Consider the following 20,244-nt stretch of genomic DNA (forward strand, 5'->3'; position numbering starts at 1 on the left):
GGAAGGTTTTGGGGGGACCACAGCGAGCTAGGCACTGTATAATTCCTGGCTGGTGGCAGCAATTACCAGGTCCAAGCTGGTAACTAAGCTTGGAGGTTTTCATGCTAACAACCATATTTTGGACGCTAAGGTCCAGATCTGGGAAGAAATGTTATGACACGGAGCGATCAGGATGAGGCGAGTGCTGTCCCTTCGGAGTTTGAGCAGGACTCAGTGGACAAGAGGGAAGGGTGGAAAGGCGTCCATGGGATCAGGAACGCGTCCTACAGGGAGCCCGGGGAGCGACCCTGTAGAGAGAAGAACACCTGGCATTTCCTGTTCATTCTGGATGCAAACAGGTCTATGTGGGGAAATCCCCACCTCCGGAAAATCGAATGGAGAACATCCGGATGGATGGACCATTCGTGAGATAGGAAGGATCTGCTCAGGTGATCCGCGAGGATGTTCCGTACCCCCGCGAGAAAGGAGGCCACTAGATGTATGGAGTGGGCTATACAAAAGTCCCACAGGAGTATTGCTTCCTGACATAGAGGGGAGGACCAGGTCCCACCCTGCTTGTTGATGTAATACATGGCCGTTGTGTTGTCCGTGAACACTGCAACACAACGGCCGTGTAGATGGCGCTGAAACGCTTGGCATGCCAGCCGGACCGCTCTCAGCTCTCGCACATTGATGTGGAGCGTCAGTTCCCGTGGTGACCAGAGGCCTTGGGTGCGCAGGAGCCCTAGGTGGGCACCCCAGCCCAGCGAGGACGCGTCCGTTGTTAGGGACACGGAGGGCTGGGGAGGATGAAACGGCAGGCCCACACACACTCGGGATGACGTCTTCCACCAGTCGAGGGAGCCTAGAACATCCGGCGGAATTGTCAGGATTGTGTCTATGGCGTCCCTGCCTGGCCGATAGACCGACACGAGCCAGGTTTGCAGAGGGTGCATGCGCAGTCTTGCATGCCTCGTGACAAAAGTGCATGCAGCCATGTGCCCCAGGAGAGCAAGGCAAGTACAAGCAGAAGTGGTTGGAAAGCTTTGCAGACTTTCGACAAGGGAGACTATGGCTTGGAACCGGTGCAGGGGTAAACTGGCTGTTGCAAGGTTGGAGTCCAGCATTGCCCCGATAAATTCTATCCTCTGCGTAGGCACCAGGGTGGACTTGTCCAAGTTGATGATCAAGCCTAGACGCACAAACAGCTCCCTGATGATGGCGACATGGCTGAGCACCTGCGCCTCCAAAGTCCCTCGGATAAGTCAGTAGTCGAGGTAAGGGAAGACGTGTATTCGAGGACGGCGCAGGGAAGCAGCGACTACCGCCATACACTTCGTGAAAACGCGAGGGGCCAAGGAAAGACCAAAGGGAAGGACAGTAAACTGGTAGTGACCCTGATTTAACACAAAGCGCAGACACCTCCTGTGCGGGGGATCAATTGCAATGTGGAAATATGCATCCTTCATGTCGAGAGCAGCGTACCAATCTCCAGGATCCAGGGAAGGAATGATGGTTCCTAAGGATACCATCCGGAACTTGAACTTTTTGATGAATTTGTTCAGTCCTCGCAGGTCCAGGATGGGCCGGAGGCCCCCTTTTGACTTGGGGATTAAGAAATACCAGGAATAAAACCCCTTGCCCCTTAACTCCTCTGGCACCTCCTCTATAGCTCCGATCAAGAGGAGCTTGCGAACCTCCTGAATGATGAGTTGCTCATGAGAAGGGTCCCTGAAGAGGGACGAAGGGCGAGGTTTGAGGGGGGGGAGAAATAAACTGAAGACGGTATCCAAGCTCCACCATGCATAGGACCCAACGATCTGAGGTCAGCTGAGACCACGCCAGGAGGAATGGGGAGAGGCGGTTGTAAAAATGAAGAGGATCCAGGGAGGGAATTGGTACACTGCTCTTTGGCACACCCTCAAAAGTTTGCTTTGGGTCCCGGCGGTGGTTTGGTGGGACCGGAATTGTTGCCCCCTTAAGATCCAGACTGACGTCTGTGGGTAGTGCGGCCTCGTCGCCGGGCAAGATCCTGTCTTGGCCGAGGCGGGGGGTAAGGGTGCTGAGGTTGGGAGCGGAAGGACCATCTCTGAGTCTGGAGTGTATGCATTCCCAGCGAATGCATGATAACCTGGTTGTCTTTCAGATTCTGTAGTCTGGGGTCTGTCTTTTGTGAGAATAGACCTTGCCCGTCAAATGGCAAGTCTTGGATGGTATATTGTAGCTCAGGCGGTAGGCCGGACGCTTGTAACCAAGATATGTGGCGCCTAGCTATGCCCGAGGCGACCGTTCTGGCTGCCGAATCAGCGGCATCTAAGGAGGCTTGCAGTGAGGTTCTCGTGACCCTCTTCCCCTCCTCTAGGAGAGCTGTAAACTCCTGATGTGAGTCCTGGGGAACCAACTTGGTAAACTTGCCGACAGCTTCCCAGGTGTTGTAGCTGTATCGGCTTAAGAGGGCCTGTTGGTTCGCCACGCAGAGCTGAAAGGTCTCCCGCAGAGTAGATTTTCCGGCCCAGCAAATCCATGCGCCTGGCCTCCCTAGATTTTGGCACGGGAGCTTGCTGGCTGTGGCGCTCCCGTTCGTTGACTGACTGTACCACCAACGAGCAGGGGACGGGGAGCATGTAGAGGTACTCATACCCCTTGGACGGCACCATGTATTTTCGTTCCACTCCCCTGGCTGTGGGTGGGATGGAAGCCGGGACTGCCAGATGGTGTCTGCTTTGGCTTGGATCAATTTGATGAAGGGGGGGGCCACTCTGGTCGGTGCTTCCGCGGATAATATGCTAACCACCGGGTCCTCCACTTCAGGAATGTCCTCTACGGCAAGATTTATATTCTGGGCAACACGCCGCAGAAGGTCCTGATGCGCTCAGAGATCAATTGGCAGGGGCCCCGATGATGATGTGCCCGCTACCGCCTCATCCGGGGAAGAGGAGGATGATAATCCAGGGATGAGTGGGTCTTGGACTGAAGCCTCGTCCTGGGGGACCTCCATTTCCGGAAAGTCATGCTGTGCAAGGGGATGTGCAGAGTCTTCCTCCGTACCAGCAGGGGGAGGCCAGCTGACTGTGGCCTCTGGTGCACGGTGCTCCGAGTGGCTGGAGCGTGCTGGGCCCATTGGCTCGCCTTGGGCTTGGTGATAGGCCCAAGGCATCCAAAAGGACCACTGAGGTGGTCCATGGTCCGGGTGGGCCTTCGCATCTGAACTCCCGTAGGAGGCGCTGTCTGCATGTGAGGAGGCGGACGGGTGACGCGATGGCCACGGAGGAGCTGATGTTGATTGGGCCAGGTCTCTGCGCCCATAGAGCTCATCTCTACGTGGTACCGGTGAGCAGTACCGGGAACCGTGGCGGTATCTGGAGCGGGACCGGGACCTGCTACCAGCACAGTGCCAGAAAGTCGACCGGTGCCTTATATCGTCGTGCCGGGATCGGCTGCGGTAAGTACGTCGGTGCCGCAATCTGGACCGGTGCCGAGAGTACCATGACGGCGACCGGGATCTCGAGCGGTGCCAAGAGTACGACCGGTTCCGTGGAGAATGGTACCGGGACTGCGAGCAGCGCCGGGATCTTGAGTGATGTCGAGGCCGAGAGTGATCTCGGGATCTGGAGCAGGACCGACAGTGTTCAGTGGTGCCCGGTGAACGTGTTCACACCATGGTGGGCTTGCCCAGCGACTGAATAACCCGCACCGGTGGTGCCGGGGGTTGGGGCAATTCGGGCTCTGTCAGAGCGATTAGGTCGCGCGCCGCGGAGAAGGTCTCCGGCGTGGAGGGCGCAACTAGCTCAACCACAGCGCGTGCTGGAGAGCTGGTAGGCACCGGACTCAACGGCTCCTGTGAAGCTGGAATCTACAGTGCGGAGACAAGCGGTGCCATGGCAGATGACAGTGCCAGGCGGTCCGTCTTGGAGATACGCTTCGACTGCGGCGTAGCTGTAGTTGCCGAAGGAGCCCTGTGCTTCTTGCTCCTCGGGGAGAGGGAGCAGTGCCGGCTGGAGTGTTGGGCTGGTGAAGGGTGGGGAAGAGGAGCCTTTATCGGTGCTGGGCGGTCCGGTGCGGAAGAGGCGCTTGGTCTCAGTGCTGGAATCGGTGCCGAGGATGGAGGAGTCAAAGCTGCCTCCATCAAAAGCTGTTTTAGGCGAATGTCCCATTCTCTCTTTGTCCGGGGCTTGAACGCCTTGCAGATCCGGCACTTGTCCACAAGGTGGGATTCGCCTAGGCACTTCAGACAGGAGTCGTGCGGATCTCCTGTGGGCATCGGCCGATGACAGGCCGCACAAGGCTTGAAACCCAGTGAACCGGGCACGGGCCCCGGTACCGGGGGAGGAGAAGGGGCGAGTCCCTGATCCGCTTTAACTATATACACTATAAAAACTAATTTTAAATACTAACTAGAACTACAGTAAAAGAACTATATACACAATACTATACAAGAGAGTGAATCGCTAGGGAGGTGGAGAACAGCTAAGCTGCGCTCCACTGTTCCAACGACCAACACAGGCGGTAAGAAAGAACTGAGGAGCGGATGGGCCGGCAGGGGTATATATCAGGCGCCATACCGGCGCCACTCCAGGGGGCGACCTGCTGGCACACCGAGTGTTGCTAGGGAAAAAGTCTCCGACGAACGTGCACGCGGCACGCACACACCTAATTGGAATGGATATGAGCAAGCACTCGAAGAACAGCAGCTTATCTTTATTGACAGTAACTCTGGAGGCCATGATATTTACATATATGTTGTGATTTTCCAAAATACTGATTTTTAACATTAAAAAAATAAAATAAAAGCCTTTGATTCACAAACATATATAGGGCTCAGCATCCAGAGCCAATGTTACCAGGAGAAGACAGTTGATCTTGTGGCTAAGGCAGTGGACTGGGCCTCAAGAGAACTGGGGTTTGTTACCAGCTCTGCCTCTGACTTCTTGGGACAATCTGGGCAAGTGGCACGTTCTCCTGTGTAAAGAAGCCTAAATCTTTCTTAAAATGAAAATACTTGTCTGACTCTACAGGGCTGTTTGACCACAGTGCTATGATTTACACTGAATACTGTAGAGAGATAGCGGGTGAGGTAATATCTTTTATTGAACCAACTTCTGTTGATGAGAGAGAGAAGCTTTCCAGCTCTGTGAAGAAGAAGAGATCTGTGTAAGCTTGAAAGTTTTGTCTTCTCTCACCAACAGAATTACTTCCCAGTAGTCAAAAACAATTTGAAAAATGTATTAACATTTTGCAGATCCAGCATTTGAAGTAAGGCAAAACTCTCCCATTCATTTCCACACTCAATGCAACATAAGTGGCATTAATGAAGTTGTGCAAAAAGCCTTACTTCTTCCATACCCAGGCAGAAATAATCAAGATAATAAGTCACTGTTTTCATTTCCTAGCAAGAATAGGCCATTTTTATTGTATAAAATTTATATTTATAGGCTTGGAAACTTTTTTCTTATTTCTGAAAAAATAACCCTATAATCATAGCATTTAGAGAAGAATTTAGACATTAGGTCAACTAAACCATTACCGCTGCCAATGAAAGATTGTTCTCTATAGAAATTTATCAAGTGCTTCGTCCAGTACAATTTTAAATTATTCAAGTGATGAGGCTTCCACCATTTCTCTTGGGAGACTACTAGGACTACTTTTCAATACCCAAGTGTTTCCTGACGTTCAGCACAAATTTTGTATTGTTTGATTTCATGTCACTGCTTTCTTTTGTAATATATCCCCTTGAACCGCTCTACACAACTGTTTTCATTCCCTGGTGTTTACAAATACTTGCAGACAGATATCATATCCCTTTCTACTCCTCTGGAGACTGGCACAAAGCTCATAGAAGTCAATGAGAGACTTTTGTTGACTTTGATCATCTTTGGATGAGGCAACATTTGACCAAATTATACCTATTTAATTTTTCATCAGAATCCACTCCCTCCCCCTTAATCATTTTTGTGGGTCTGTTCTGAACTCCCTCCCAGTTTGTCAACACCTTTCAAAACTTGCAGTTATGACAAAATCTCATTTGTCACTTGGGCATCACTCAATGTGTTCAGGTAAACTTGGAATACATGTAGGGTGAACCCTGCAATGTGCTGAGCACTCTGGCCTAAATACAGCAATGCACTTAAGCATAAGCACATGAGTAGACCCACTGAAGTCAAGCCTATGCTTAAACGCTTTTGAGGGGTCAGATGCACAGTGCTCAGCACCTTGCAGGATCAAGCCCATACCTAGGGATCAACAGACAACTCCCCAGGCATTAGATATGAAGGTTCGGATAATGAACTTTGAATAATCAATTTTTTTCTGTAATAAATATTTCTACTGAGAGAAAGAAGTTGCATGCAATGGTATATCATGCTATAATGCTTAACCAATTAAAAGGCCAGATTATGCCAAACTGACTCAGGCCAAGTAGTACCTTACGCTGCAGTTAGTTCTGCTGAAGTCAATGGGACTTTTATGTGATGTAGACTACTACTCAGCATGAGAAAGTGAGACTCTAAATGCTTCCTTTTTTCAAATTAGGATTTTTTTCCATAGGAATTCTTGATATATAAATAATAATTACAAACTTCCTTTATATACACATGTAAATAAATCTTACAAAGAAAATCAATACTTTAAAAATAATTATTACATATGTAGGTGCTCACAAAATGTGGAGATCTCATGGAAATTATGCATATTAGTAAATATTCATGGCCTATATTGCATAGTTAGTCTATTTCTTTTTGATGAAAGTGTTGATTTTCTGCTTCTGGTACCTCATCACAGTATCAGTTGTCCTCCTACAGTAAGAAATTTAGTATAAAAGTCAAGAAAAATAAATTGAAGTTAAATATTCTAAGTTTTAAAAAATATATATATTTCTAATAGTATGATGGGGTCCCCCATATCTGAAACTCAGCAGCCACTAAAAGAGAAGAGAGAAGCACAGAAACCATGGCCGGGGGAATGCTCCATCTTAGCCAAACCAAAAAAAAAAAAACCTCCACCAGTACTTAAAATATAATGCAGATGTTATTCACTTATGAAATTTTACCTCTGATCATGCTGAGTGCCACAGTTTAGGGCAACTGCTGCTGGATTTTCCCCTCATGGTCCCCCAACCAGGGCCAGCTGCAGCTTTTTTGCCGCCCCAAGTGGCAAAGAAAGAAAAAAAAAAAGCCGAGATCGGCAGCACTTCGGCAGCTGCTCTACCACACCACTTCATTCTTTGGCAGCAATTCGGCAGCCGGTCCTTCCCTCCGAGAGGGACTGAGAGACTCGCTGCTGAAGACCCGGATGTGCCGCCACCTTCCGTGGGTCACCCCAAGCACCACTCTAGGCTTGCAACTCCCAGTTGTTACCTCTCTTAGGGGATGTAAATATCGGTTTAAAAATTTAACCAGTGAAATTATTAAAATTATCTTGTTTAACTGGTTAATTGTTAACTGAGTCGCTCCGGCTGGCCTGGCACAGAGGTGGCGGTTGGGGCTGCGGTTCCTCCTGCAGGCTGGTGCAGCCCAGCAGCGGCTGGGTTCCCACTGGCCTGGCTGGTCCAAAACAACTGGGGCTGGTGTCCTGCCAGCCTGGTGTGGTTGAGGTTCCTGGCCTGATGCAGCCTTCGGGCCACTGGGGTTAATGGTTAAGGTCTAGTTAATGGTAAGCCTAAAGCTTACCAGTTAACCGGTTAACCTTTTACATCCCTCGTGGAGACCTGTCTCTCTCTCCCTCCTGACTGGAGTTTATCCAGGCTGAACAGTTCCCTACCCTCACTGGATGATTCTCAGCAAGCATGACTTCCTCACCAGGCCACTGTCTGTGCTTTGCTCTCTCGCCAGAGGCTTTAAACAGAGTAATTGCCCACTGTTATAAGTTACCACGCAGCTCTTTTTAAGCAAGCACATTTATTCCTAAGGTGAAAAGGTTACAGAGTAAACATATTACAACAATTAAAGAATGTGCACACATGGTAAAAAGCTTACCAGAGGTCACCCCAACTCCAGCCTCAGGTTCTGGCAGGTGTCAGTCCTTCAAATCCTACCCTAAGGATTGCTCCACCCCTATCTTGGAAAGAAGGTTTTGTCCATTTGCTCAGGAAGAAGTCCTTGAGTCAGTTTAAACACAGGCTATTTATCCAACAATCCTTTCTTTATCTGTTGATCACAGGTGGAGTGAATTTGCCTAATCATCCCTCAATGTTTTTAGTTCTTGGTGGGCTATTGTCACCCTCCCCCATAGAATTACATCTAATTCCTGCTCTACAATGATACATAACATTAATACAGTAAGATCTCCGAAATATATTGCAGGAAATTGCTGTATCTGTCACACTGATTTCAACAGTCTGGCTTGGCATGGGGGGAAAAAATCTCAGCTTGTAAGCACAGAGGAATGTAAGCAGGAGAAACTGACACCATATTTACATTGCAAAGTTTGGATGACTCAAGTATCACAACCCAGGGTGCAATTCGGACTAGCGAAGGACGATGTCACCACTTTCTCTACAACCTTGGGTGTCTCACAATGCTTTGCTGCTGTAGCTCCCAACCTGGGCCCCTCACAAACAGCATGCATGTCACACCCTGAGCGTCTGTGTGTAGTTGCAGCTTGCCAGCTACACATCAGCCACACTCTGGCTTCTGGCAACCTAGGTTACTCCTTGCAGGGTGACCCCAACAACCCTATAAAGGGGCAGTGTACTACAATTTGCTACTTTAATTGGAGTTACCAGACAATTCATTATAAACACAACACTGGATTAATTTTGATTAAAAATAAAATAAGTTTATTTCACTACAAAGAGATAGATTTCAAGTGAGTACAAGCATAAGGCACTGAAGTCCAAAATCACAAGAGAAATAAAGATAAAACACTTTATAGTAACTAAAACTTAAACTCAACTTGGTTCAAGGTAAAATTCTTACATGTTCCCAATAACAGGGGTGACCAAATAAAGTCAGGGTCTGCCCCCAAAGTCCAAAAGGCTAGTTCCTTTGTCTTCTTAGGTGAAAGATTGAGAGAGAGAGAGAGAGAGAGAGAGAGAGAGAAAATACCTGGGGTATTTTTACCCTTCACTTTTATAGTCCAGTGACTCTATGAAATACATTTTCCAGGGAATTACCCCTAGATAAAGTCTCTTCCTGCTGTAAGGAAGGCACGACAGCGTAAACTCTTGTAGTGAAAGAGGTTCCATGTTGTTCTTTGTTGAAATGTAAATCAATCTGTTCCTGCCCCGCTTAGCTGCCAAAAAATGGCCACTTGACCAGTGATTGCCAATCAACTTTGATGACACCTGGTTAGAGATGTCAGCTTGTCCTTTATCTTTAAGAAACAGGCTTAACCCTAAATACATTCCATTCATAATTTCAGACTACGTTTATAACTCATAATATGCATTTTGTACATACATTTCACCATGATGTTATTGACCAAAGAGTTATTAGTTTTCAAATGATACCTCACAAGGCATATTTTGTACAAAGATTATTACAATAGTGTGTAGGGTGTGAATACCAGGTTCAGTTATAGCAAGTTATGTTTGTATACAACCACTAGCTTTTGTATATCATCTGCTTGCATCACTGCTGTGCATACTCATCACAAGTGGTTGTGTTGATGGAAAATGTGGCGCATCATGGGTAGGTGTCCCAGTGTGCCCCACACCATTGTCCACCACAATGCCTTGTGGGACAATTTTGCAGGTCTTTGTGAGGCAACAATTTGCCAAGGGATTTCTGGGAAACTAGGAGTCAAGTTCCCAGAAGATTACATTCTCTATCCCATAATGCTTGTTCAATCCCATAATTTTTGTACCATTTTTTAAAAACTCCTACAGTCATCCCCACACCCTGCTTTTCAGTCTCCATCATCTGTCAGAAACATGGACCCTGCAGAGCTCAGCACAGTTCTAATGCCCAGTGTTAATACAGGACATTCAATTCTTCTGTATTTGTGACACTTCAGTGAGTACTGCTACAACCAGGTTTGCGAGAATGAAGGAGAGGGGATGTTCAGCAATGACAACTGGATGCTGATGGACACAGTCAATAAAATGCCAGGTTGTTGCTGGCATTCATGGAGCAGCTCCACACAGTGGAGCATTGCTTCTGGGCCTGAAAAATGAGTATTTAATGGTGGGAGTTGCATTGTAATGCCCCTGAAGGACTGGACAGGGGGAGCACTACAGAATCTGGGGTGTTTGGTATAAGCTAAGCCTGTCTAAATGTATAGGTATAAGACAGACATGCATGTAGAATTATGTTAAAAACCTGAATTGTATTAAAAACCTTATTCTCTTGTTATGCTTATTTCCCACAGTTGAGATTAAACAATTCCATTTCACAGCAACTTTCAAGGTTTCAAAATTTGTTAATAATTCCATATAGGAATGAAAACAAAACCTTTTGAATGTTTCTGAGAAAACAGAATAGTATCAAAATGTCTATTTTTAATTGAAAACCTGATTTGAGAAGCAGTGTTGAAATGTGAGCAATTCTACAGACCACTTAAAGGATAAGTACACCACAGTTTCTGACTGTCTACTACACAAGAACTCTTTATAACTGTTTTCCTACAACCATAGCTAGGTGACTTCCATGCTCTGGGACTTCTCTCTCATTACTATGGAGGTGAAGTTCTCTGAGGTTCGTTGGTAGTAGGTTAGATTCTGACCCATCACATTAAAATGAAAAAGGTTAATTGAGGGCATATTGCTCTCTGTAAAACAGAGGAGGCTACTAACTGAAGACAGATGAGTTGAAAAAAATTCTTGTGTTTTGCTAACTAGCTACACCAACCCAGCAGCTGATTCTCAGGGTGGAGAGTATAGAATTCTGCCAGGTCCAAAAACTCTCTGTTGATGGCCAGGGTCAGCAGATAGCCACAAATCAAGTAGTTTAAAATCATATATGGGAGACAAGCCCTTAAGTATCTCTTCACTATCTACTATTCTCACTAGGAGCTATTAGCGAAACTGGATGAATGCGGGAACTGATCCTGCAATCCTTACTGTACAAGTAATTTTTCACAGAATAGTCTCAACAAAAGCTGTAAGTTCACTCGCATGAGTAAGGTTTGCTGTTGCGTTAGTGGGAGCAGGAGCAGGCCCTAGCATTTTCAAACAGTCTGAATACAGCATATCAACATTTGCTTTACACTGTTTTTTCCCCAGTGGTCATTACAGGAAGAGAAAGATTGAACAATGTATGTACCATAATTATACTGAATACTCAACACTTTTCCACACTATGGAAGTTGTAGAAAGATTCCAGCTAATACAGGCTGTTGATGATGTGGCTTGATCTTTCAGTTGGAAAACTCATACCATGTAACTCAACTTTAACTTTGTTAGATATTGCATTCTTGAGAAAGGGAAAAAAAGAAATATTATAGAGCCTGGGAGTTACGTTTAGGCTTTTAATGCAAGGAGCATATAATGAATGAAATATAAAAAAGTTCTATTCAGATGTCACTAGATGTTTCTTCAGACATTTGTGGTTTACAGTTTCTCTGTGCCTCACTTTATCCTTTTGTGAGGCTTAGAGATGGATCAATAATACAAAAGATTTTCTGAGGATAGTATCAGAGGGGTAGCCGTGTTAGTCTGGATCTGTAAAAGCAGCAAAGAATCCTGTGGCATCTTATAGACTAACAGACGTTTTGGAGCATGAGCTTTCGTGGGTGAATACCCACTTCGTCAGATGCATGTAGTGGAAATTTCCAGGGGCAGGTATATATATGCTAGCAAGCAAGCTAGAGATAACGAGGTCAGTTCAATCAGGGAGGATGAGGCCCTGTTCTAGCAGTTGAGGTGTGAAAACCAAGAGAGGAGAAACTGGTTCTGTAGTTGGCAAGCCATTCACAGTCTTTTTTCAATCCTGAGCTGATGGTGTCAAATTTGCAGATGAACTGAAACTCAGCAGTTTCTCTTTGAAGTCTGGTCCTGAAGTTTTTTTGCTGCAGGATAGCCACTTTAAGGTCTGCTATAGTGTGGCCAGGGAGGTTGAAGTGCTCTCCTACAGGTCTTTGTATATTGCCATTCCTAATGTCTGATTTGTGTCCATTTATCCTTTTCCGTAGAGACTGTCCAGTTTGGCCGATGTACATAGCAGAGGGGCATTGCTGGCATATGATGGCGAATATTACATTGGTGGATGTGCAGGTGAATGAACCGGTGATAGTGTGGCTGATCTGGTTAGGTCCTGTGATGGTGTCGCTGGTGTAGATATGTGGGCAGAGTTGGCATCAAGGTTTGTTGCATGGATTGGTTCATGAGCTAGAGTTATTATGGTGAGGTGTGCAGTTACTGGTGAGAATATGTTTCAGGTTGGCAGGCTGTCTGTGGGCAAGGACTGGCCTGCCACCCAAGGCCTGTGAAAGTGTGGGATCATTGTCCAGGATGGGTTGTAGATCCTTGATGATGCGTTGGAGGGGTTTTAGCTGGGGGCTGTATGTGATGGCCAGTGGAGTCCTGTTGGTTTCTTTCTTGGGTTTGTCTTGCAGTAGGAGGCTTCTGGGTACACGTCTGGCTCTGTTGATCTGTTTCCTTATTTCCTCGTGCGGGTATTGTAGTTTTGAGAATGCTTGGTGGAGATTTTGTAGGTGTTGGTCTCTGTCTGAGGGGTTAGAGCAGATGCGGTTGTACCTCAGTGCTTGGCTGTAGACAATGGATCGCGTGATGTGCCCGGGATGGAAGCTGGAGGCATGAAGGTAAGCATAGCAGTCGGTAGGTTTTCGATATAGGGTGGTGTTAATGTGACCATCACTTATTTGCACCGTGGTGTCTAGAAAGTGGACCTCCCGTGTAGATTGTTCCAGGCTGAGGTTGATGGTGGGGTGGAAGCTGTTGAAATCATGGCGGAATTTTTACAGAGTCTCCTTCCCATGGGTCCAGATAATGAAGATGTCATCAATGTAGCGTAGGTAGAGAAGGGGCATGAGTGGATGAGAGCTGAGGAAGCGTTGTTGACACCATCAGCTCAGGATTGAACAAAGACTGTGAATGGCTTGCCAATTACAGAACCAGTTTCTCCTCTCTTGGTTTTCACACCTCAACTGCTAGAACAGGGCCTCATCCTCCCTGATTGAACTGACCTCGTTATCTCTAGCTTGCTTGCTAGCATATATATACCTGCCCCTGGAAATTTCCACTATATGCATCTGAGGAAGTGGGTATTCATCCACGAAAGCTCATGCTCCAAAACGTCTGTTAATCTATAAGGTGCCACAGGATTCTTTGCTGCTTTCTGAGGATATTCATTCAAATGTTTAAATGAATCTACTTCAGCCAGGTTCATCCCCCTCTTTGTGTCATTTCCAGTAATATTCAAGTGAGCATATTTTACAGAGGAACATTTTCTCAGAAGGTATATTTCAAAAGTCTCAATTTGAAATTCACAGATGCAAGTATTTGCATCAAAGTGCTTGTAAACTCATTCAATCAAGGAACAGAAAAAATGCCATGTGATTTACCAAACTAATCACAATGTAGTGGTATAATAAGGACTTAATTCATAGCATTCACTGACTCAAAGGTCAATGGGAATTTTACCCAAGTTGAGCACTATAGTATCAGGTCCATGGTGGTATATTCTTTTTTCCAGTGCACTTGTGATTCCCATTAAATTAATGGGAATTATGTGCATTGTACAGCAAGAGTCAACTATACTCCTGAGTACTGTTATGAAGTTTATCATCAATATTCATGAAGTCATCTTTGAAAAAAAGCAGTGGGACAAATTTCACTCTAAAATACCTGTGTGCAACTGGCACTAGTTTAGTGTGCATGTATGATGGCAGAATTAGGCCCAGTGTATTTTCTTTATGAATATTTTTGTTTGATTGTTGTTATCAGTTATCAGGAGAGTTACTGAAAATAGCAAACTGTCATAATAATATACATCGTCATTACTATGTTTGGCTTATTCAAAAAATCAGTTGGCCTTGATTAACAGTTTGGTTCAGAGTTTCCAATCAGATGATTCATGCATATTTGAAGAATACGGTAAACATTTTATTCTAAAACAAAGAATTACATGAAATTGTGTATTTAATTAAATTCTTATTAAATTCTTCACACTATGTTTTATTCAGACGTATGCACCAATGCAATTTGTAGGGAATACTAAAAAACAAAATTCAGGTTTTTTTTGTTATTGCTATAAAACTATGTTATCTTTTATATGTATCACAGAATTACTTACTCTCAGCTTCACACACAGCACTTTGTCTTTGATTTACGCAAACAACTGTAAATGTTTTATATATTTGTGAGGAAGTGAATGATATTAGACCATCAATCCATGGGGACTGCAAATCAGGGGAAAAGGCTATTACATTTCAGAAGCTGTTAAATCAGTTGTGCCCCCTGGCTGATTTTGTCAGTTATATTTGCTGTTGGTAAAACCGTTGATGCCTGGAATACTGGAGCAGCCCTGGGAGTATTGGAGAGTAAATAGCAGCAGAGTTGTAAACTGCACCACACATCCCACACTTACTGCATAAGCCTGGCTTACACTTTCCTCTGATTAAAGCCCGTAGCTTAAAAAAGGCAAAACTGGGTCCATACCTTCTGTCACTGCCTCTAGCTTTGGCCCCATAGCAGCCTGCCAACAGGGTACTGTTCTGCCAGTTGTAAATTTTAATTGGCCATCTGGGGAAAGCACAAACCACTGACTAGAGATTAATCAGTAAATTAACCCAGGCATAATACACATTTCCCAGTGGACTCTAAGCAACTCTAGGCTGGGGAGGAGCAGCTTGGGATGCTAGAGAACTTATGTAGAGATGCTGTTATTGCTTACTGTCATGCAGTTGAACATCTTCTTAGTGTCCTGAAATTCCCTTCAGTGTGACCTTCATAGTGCCCCTGATTTGTATGGCAGTTGCAAAGAGGTTTCTTTGTAAGTGCTAAACACAGATGGCACAGGTACTGCTATTGCTGGGGAAAGTGTTGATGAATCAGTGAATGTGACAACTTTTCTCTGGTGAGCTATTCACTTGGTTTGCTAAATGGCCTACAGAAAGAAACAATAGTGTACCTGGAGTTTTACCAGGCTAGTAAATCACAGGAGAATCAAGTTTGTTTAGTCGGTATCTTTCAGTATATCTAGCTTTTTAAGAATATTCTTCTGGAAAAATAAAAACTGTAAATATAGTGGCTGCCAAGCATCAGAACTATTTTTTCTTTAATAAAGATCAAAGAATTCTGAACATTTATGTGTCATATTTCAGAGAGATTTCAGATCTCAAATGCTGTGGAAATTCACAACTGGGTCCAAACTTTGTGACCTGAGTGTCTCAAAACCTTTTCCTACATAATATTAAGATATGGTAGGAATAATGTAGAGGGAATAGATTGAACTGATGAGGGTAGAATAAAACACTGGTTTTTTTCCTCACATATTGTTATTTCTCAGTGTTTATTGCTGGGTGGGGAATAGCTGAGCAAGGGGGAAGAACAACAAGAAGCATGCTTTTAAATGCTGTGTGGCAAGGGGTGAGCTACCAGATCAGGAACAATGCAAAGTAGGAGGGTGAGCTTTTTAAAGTAATTTGAAGGGGTTTATTTAATAAATGTATTTAAAATTTATTGTATTTAGTTAAAATTCATAGCATTAAGTTGTGTGACAGACATCAACTGTGTCATGTCGCTGAGGTGTGTGTATCCTTTCCCCATTTCTTGTCTGCTCTTTGACTTTAAGATTGTTGCTTGTCAGCACAGGGGCCTGTCCCATTCTATATCTAGTCCCAGAAAAAAACTTAAGTTAGAATAGATGACACAGAGTAAGGATGATCCAGTGACTAGAGTGCTGACCTAAGACTCAGGAGACCTGGATTCAATTCCCTGCTCTGCCACAGACTTCCTGTGTGACCATGGGCAAGTCACTTAGACTCTCTATGCCTCAGTTCCCCATCTATAAAAAGGGGATAATTTTCCCTACCCCACAGGGGTGTTGTATAGATAAACACATTAAAGATTGGGACACACTCAGACCTATAGTAATGGGTGCCATATAGGGACCTAAGAAAGATATCTTCCCACCAAGGAATATGACAAGTCATGTGTTTTACTACAGATACTTCACTTATCACTACTCAGTTTTGTCTGAAAGACCTTTAGAGGAAGTTTAGCTTCAGGGTAAAGGCTTCCACTTTTTCCCCAGAAACTAATCTGCCATGATCTATCCATGCAATGTCAGTTATGGATTTCCTTTTCTTTTCACTACATTTTCTAAAACTATCTAGCTTGCAAAGTTGCACATCCTTTACATGAAATAGTTTTGTGAAAAGTGAAGAATTATCTTGGTAAATATCCTGTGGGTGGCATCAGACTGGAGGAGGGGAGATGTCCCCCATCATCTAATGGTACATACAGGATTTTAACATCAATTCTTCTGCCGACCCTCCCATCTGCTCAATAAAACTTAATTGTTATACATACACATATTTATATACATATACACTATTTTTATTGAAGCAAGACATTTAGGGTATGGACTGTCATTTACTACATGAGTCTACAGTGCCTAGCACGTGGAAGTCTGGACCTGGTTAGCTTCTAGGTGCTACTGCAATAACAATGTTAAATAATTATTTACTAATAAAAATGGGATGGGGGGGAGGGGAGGAGAAGGGTTGGACTCTAGGATAAGGAGCATAGACCGCTTAAGGCTTTTTAAAATCTCAGTTTTTCATCTAGAGACTCCTCTACTTAGGGGGCTTTGCAGTTTGCATTTGAGCTGCATATTGCGTGCCTGTGTATACATCACATAGCAAATAGCACCCAGCAGGGCAATGATTGCAGAGCACTGTCTATATTTCCACTGGGCAAGGGGTTACTCTTCATGTACCCTGCTCAACTTGCAGCAGTTTCCCAAATCTATGTATATAGACTTTACCCAGAGAAAACAAGACAGAGAAATGTATTATCACTTAAAAAATTATGTCCATCTGGGTTTCTTTTATACTATATTTCAAAATAAGTAATACTGATGAGGATAAGGTATAAAATAGGAAAGCAAAAAGCAGTGGTCTTATTATCTTTATAAGTTCTACCAGACGGCCTCTAATAACTGCTTGGTATGTCCAGTTACTGGCTCGGTAAGGCCAGGACCTCCTGGGAGGTTGGAAGTAGTGCCCTTTAATAAAGAGAGGAGTATGCAAGTCAGCGCAAGAAGGCAGAGCTGTTAGGAACACGCTGGAGGGAGGGAGGGAGGTAGTCCATCAAGAGGGTCAAAGAAGCCCTTTCTTTTGGGTATGCTCCTTGTCAGAGAGAAATATGTACATTAAATAAATTCACAAGAAGGCAAAGATATTGTGGGGCATTTTGGCAGGAAGATGCTCTTTTGCAGAGACTACTAACTACCACACCATGTTTCATGTCCCAAATGCTTTACAAGCAGGAATTGCTCAGTCAGCTCAACAACCCTGTGACATAAACATAGGCGTTTAAGTGTACATTTGTAGATGGGATAACTGAGGCAAGGCATTTAGTGATTTACCCAAGGCCATTGAAGGAGTTAGGGTTAGTGCTGGGATTAGAATCCCAGACCTGTGCTCAGATTACAATATTAGACCTCTCCCTCTAGTCTACAGTCAGGTTTTAGATTAGAACTACTGTTATTTGTCAGACAAATAACCCTCTAGCCTGCAAACCGTCTCATCAGGCCTATGCACATTTTGGCCTGCCAGAAACAAAGTTCGTTTTCTGGGAATACCACCTTCTGCATGCACTTTTCTCGGAGACAGACTCATTTCTGTCCCTGCTGCTGGTTGCAGTGCTTAGAGACTGAATCCTGCCAGGTGCTGAGTAGTGTCAGCCCCCATGGAGGTAATTTATTTATTGTTTCTATAGCACCAACATTGCATCATACAGTAGGCATGAAAAGAAAGTTCTACCCTGGAGTTTAGCTGAGGGTGCTCAGTACCGCTCGGGTAAAAACCTAGTAGTGAGCAGAGCAGTATTAGCAAGAGTAGGCAGACACACAAATATATCTCACCACCAGTTCATGATTTATAAAGGACTCTGAGCCTGTTAAATGCAAGACGCGATGCTGCAGCTGCTCTTTTCCAAGCACCAGCTCAAACTCATCTGCATTCAGCTGTGGGCTGCTGTGTTTAGTTTTGAATTTCTCTAACTTTACATTAAGGGGCTGGTGTTTTACTGTGCTTGGTGCAGAATTTTCATTTTTTTGCAATTAAACATTTGAATAAATATTTACCGAAAATTGTTTGCAGTATTCACTCAGCTTTACAATTAAACTCAGGCCTTTCTGAGTCAGAGCCAAATTCTGATCTCAGTGGGGTTGCACATGTACAAATACAAGTGGAGCAGAATTTGATCCTGTGTGTACTTGTTGTGGTGAGGTTGTTACAAATATGTTTTCTTTGTAAAATAGCTTTAAATTTTGAAGGAAATTTCTCTACTACATATGCAGAAGCAGCTATTTTGTAATGCAAAACTGAAGCGGTGCATAACCTAGGAGAGTCACTGTGCTCTCCCTGAGGCTTTATTTTTGTCCTCTCACTCCCTTGTTCCCCGCAATTTAAAAGTTGAAAAGTTTGTGGCTGCTCTGTGGGTGTGTGAGAAAAAGTAACAGTTTAGCTTCCAATTCCTCTAATTTCAGACATGACTGGCACATGTTAACAAACTAGTGTATTATTTTGTTTCCATCCAAAGAATCCCCAAAGAAGAGATACAAATGTACAGCTCAGCATCACAATGACATCCAACAGTGCTAGGCTCACAATTATATAGCCTGCGATAGCATATTGAAGTAGTTGTCTTCACAGATTTGTTGCTATTGCTGCTAGCTCATTTGTAGCCTCCTGCCACTCCTTCTACAGGTTCCTAGCTCTACCCAGTACTACTACAAAAACTCTTCATGTGGCCCTCATCCACAAAGACTACACATTCTTAAGTATACTGGGGAGTGCACAGGAATGCTGGGTGAATGGCTAGGAAGGGGGCAGTTTAAGGTTTACTGCTTTGCTACTGACAATGGGCCCACATTGTGTAAAATGAAAAAAAAATCCACAGTAACGGGCACCTAGGCAGCTTTGCTCACTCATTCTTGGGCCAGATTTTGTGCAACACTGAAGCCACGGCTCAGGAATGAAGGAAGGAAAGCAAACGTAGCTTTAAATCACCTGTGCGCCTCACAGATTTTGGCCTATTTAGGGCTGTACATTCCCCAGCAAAAGTTAGAGAAGCCCTTTAAATCATACTTGAATCAGCCCTGCCCAAATCCTTATGAGCTGATTTGCAGCCTAGAAGTGCTGACATATAGAGCCCTCAGGTCTCCTGAGTCTTAGGTCAGCACTCTAGTCACTGGATCATCCTTACTCTGTGTCATCTATTCTAATTTAAGTTTTTTTCTGGGAATAGATATAGAACGGGACAGAGGAGCACGGAGGGCTAAGCAGCTGTTGGGGAAATTGCCCACAATGTAGGGCTGGCATATGCTGCCTCTCTTTGCAACAGGGGGATGTGTTGTAGACAGAAAAGGGTGTGGCAGGAGGCCATAGCGGGGGTCTAGAATCTGGCCCCCTTGTATCTACAGAGGCATTTCAAAAAGGCCTTGATGCTCTGAGAAACACAGTATCTGTGGATGTTTCAGTCTATTGAAGTCTACCAAACAGCCACAGATAGTTCACAGTAACATAAAAACGAAGAAGGAAATCTTAGTTGTCTCTTTGTTAGCCCTCTCTGCCCCTTCTGGTGAAGACACTGCTGCTGTCACTCCTTTGTCCGTTATGGTTTATATTTTACCCTCATTATTTTATTATAAGTTTTTCCAGCTCCTAATACTCACCAGCCAATCCTAATGTTAATCCTGGTTTCATAAACTCACAGGCTAGAAGGAACAATTGTGAACATCTAGTCTGACCTCCTGCCTAATATAGGCTATTAAGTTATAACTAGTGAATCCTGGTATCTTAATTAAATTCCAGTTGGGTAATTTCATTACAGCTACCTACATTTTTCCATACTGCCTGTTGGCTAAGGCATTTATCCTTCGCTTCCTGCCCTGAGCTAATGTGTAGCATTGCTCCAAGTTATTTAAGTAGTGCTGTCTTCCATCCAGAAGTCATTGCATTCCAGTAATGGAGAAGTGATCCATATGGCCAAATCTCACTTGGCGTGAAGGCAACTATAATCCTTTGGCTACCCCTTGATGTGAGGATGATGAGGGGGGCTCATTGGTGGGATTTTTAAATGGCTGAGGACCCCACTTCAGGACCTGTAGATTTACCCACAGAAGTGACAGGTGTAAT

The sequence above is a fragment of the Gopherus flavomarginatus genome, chromosome 10, assembly GCF_025201925.1.
Source record: "Gopherus flavomarginatus isolate rGopFla2 chromosome 10, rGopFla2.mat.asm, whole genome shotgun sequence".
Lineage (NCBI taxonomy): Eukaryota > Metazoa > Chordata > Testudines > Testudinidae > Gopherus > Gopherus flavomarginatus.